Below are 3,195 nucleotides of genomic sequence, written 5' to 3'. Positions count from 1 at the left end.
CGGGGATCGATCCTGAAAAACGTAAATCCTCGTGTCATGTTGCCGTGTCATGATGAAAGACGCTTTAGAAACTGATTCAAATGTCCAAGATAGTCTTGCGCCCAGAGTGGTTCAGAAAACGCGAATGACAAATGTTGTGAACTTGAATGGCTTCCGAAGTATGAATTTGGCCCTATATATTATAAACAAGTAATCGTATCGGGCTGAGTAAAATTAAGGATCAATTTCACTCGTGATTTCAAAGTTTTCAAAATCACTCGTGAAATAAATCCTTAATTTTACTCGGCCCTATACGATTACCTATACTAACTGTGAGGCGACAGTGCTAACCACTCCGCCACTGTGCAGCCACATTTCATGGAATAAATATATCTTATTTACCAGCTGGGAGGGCCGTATCATGAAATACCGTGACCGAGGTCGGGCCGAGGTCAGTATTCAAGGCCGAGGTCACGGTATTTCACCATACGGACCGACCTTAAGCTGGTAAATAATATATTTAATTTTTCTTTACCAAATTCTAACAGAAAACGAGAGCATCCGAAAGGGAAAACCGAGCCGAGCCACCATTTTGAATCCTCATTCACGGCTGTAATGCAAATGGCTTCCTCCTCGGTCTACAAGTGCACTTCCATGGCAGGGAAAAAAACCTACATTTTGCCGCCTACATAGTCCCTTATTTATACAAATCAGAGTCATCTAGGATTCAGCCATGTTTTTGCTCGGTGTTATCAAATCAAATTACAGGTTTTTAGCTTTCTCCTGAAATGTTTTCTTTTATTTCTTCTTCCTCAGGGTAGTAAAACTCGCTTTCGCTGTGAACACTGTCGTTATCGCTATCCATCCTGTAAAATTAATGCTATTCTCCTGAGAAATGCCGGCAAAAACGTATAAGATTTTTGATCATCTTATAAATAAATCTTATAGAAAAAAGATAAATGTTGACAAAAAAATGCTACTACACTGCAAAAAATGATCTCTTGTTGAGAGAAAATATCTTTAATATGGGTGAATTTATCTATTATTTCTTTTTAGAAGTTTACTAGAACTCAAATATAAGATTATTTAGCTTACTTTGAGACGCTTTTACTAATTTCAAGCCTTACATTTTCTTATTCTATTGCCAGATAATTTTGCTTCTTTCTAGAATTGAATGCTTAAAATGAGCAAAATTATCTGCCAATAGAATAAGAAAATTTAAGGCTTGAAATTAGTAAAAGCGTCTCAAAGTAAGCTAAATAATCTTATATTTGAGTTCTAGTAAACTTCTAATAAGAAATAATAGATAGTCACCCATATTAAAGATATTTTCTCTCAACAAGAGATCATTTTTTGCAGTGTGTGTGTTGTTGTTGTGAACGAGTGAGTCGCCAGAGGTCCATAACCGGGGTCCGTACCGTAGGATACGGACCCGCTCGCCAGCCAATCAGAGCGCAGGATTTGGACTGCGAAAAAAATAATTATCACATACATGTCAACCTTTGGTCGATCAAACCTGTATAACCAACCTCCAAAATCCGTATTTCCCTTATAAAATCCATATAAGATGCAAATTAAAATAATTTACCTAAAATTTTAATGATAATTAACAATGATATATCCCAGTTACTTTTTATTCAATATTAATAACAATAAACCTTCAGAATGAATACAAAGCTCCAATGTTCGACAGAAACACAAAGTGTCACTCTAATGTTCTGAATTGTACTCCATGACAGCTTTTTTTTAGCACTCTGCACCAATACCTCACTAGGCTGCATGTCACAGCAAGTGTCTGTGTTGATCTTGCCGGAGTGCCCATTCAGAATCTTTTCAGTCGCTAGTGAAAGTCGCTCAGGTGGAAATATGCATTTCAAACAAAATACTTCTGGGTTGGCGGGATTCTCGCAATGCGGTGTGCGCATGATCAGAAGTGGAACAAAGTCTCACTACCACAAGATAACACGCGATTTCATAAGACTCTTTACTGGCTGTCTGTGGTGTACAGTACATTTGTAAATGTTATGCGCTCTTTTATCATCGTGGGAATTGATTATAGCTCTAAATAAATATTGAAGTTTTTTTTTAAAAATCCGTATAACTTTATTTGTATGCTCATATACTACGTTTATTGAATCAAATCTGTATAAAATACGGACATTCCGTATGGAGCACTTGCATGTGACGTCACAGCCGATCCGGATTGTGACAGACGCCATCTTGTCGGTCAAACGCCATATTCCGCCTTCTACTTCTACTTCTGGTTCTACTTCTACCTTTTCTTCTGGAAAACCCTACTATATACAATTCTACTACAACGGCTGCGGCTACAAGCTCTCCCTACCTGTGCACGTTTTTTATGTTTTTTGTGTGTATTTTTGCGTGTTGTTCGTCTGTACCGGACTTCAATATTCACTACAACTGTATGGACTTACTGGACATGGGTTTCCAGCAGAAAATGACGGTTTGTAGCGATTTCCATCGCATGCACAACATTCTGGACGAGATAGCGAGACCAGCGGGGTCTCCGTGGATTGTTATCGGAAGCAAAGTGGAGGAGGCGGTGTCGGGAGCGGAAGCAAAAGCGAGGCTGCAGAGCCGGCCTGTTGACTAAGCTCAGAAAACAGCCCCTCAAACCTCCACTGCCAAGCCTCTACCTCTCCAACGCCAGATCCATGTAAACAAGACGGACGATTTGGAATTACAGCTGGAATTACCTTATTCTATTCTATAATCGGCTGGTCAGTGCTATACTCAATACTTAAGTGACTTACCCATCCAATGAGGATTCTTGTTTACAAGATGCCACATCTGAGTCGCCTACAAATCCTGAATTTCTGTAAAGATAACTGTCCAGAGATTTATAAGCACGCAGTGCTTCACCACTGAACAGCGAGGGAAAGTTAATGAGGTAATTATACACGTCCGGGTATTCCGCTGGCAGTTCAAAATCCGGTCGTGAAAACTCCGTCCGGTAAGCCATAAGGGTCACTAATCTGTAGATCGTTTATTTTAGACATATATCTAGTTATCTGTTCATTAGAAAAATGAGCCGTGTAGTCCGTCGGTTGAAATTGATCCATTCTGTACACGAGTGCAGCAGTATTCAGCTGTGTTTTTGACCGACAAGATGGCGGTTGTGTACTTTCCGGTCACGTGACTGCAAGATCTCTATTGAGGTATTTCACCTGACATCACAGGGTCACATGACGCCCC

The sequence above is a fragment of the Neoarius graeffei genome, chromosome 19 (genome assembly GCF_027579695.1).
Source record: "Neoarius graeffei isolate fNeoGra1 chromosome 19, fNeoGra1.pri, whole genome shotgun sequence".
Taxonomy (NCBI): domain Eukaryota; kingdom Metazoa; phylum Chordata; class Actinopteri; order Siluriformes; family Ariidae; genus Neoarius; species Neoarius graeffei.
The sequence above is the reverse complement of the archived record's forward strand: the minus strand, read 5'-3'. Positions refer to the sequence as shown.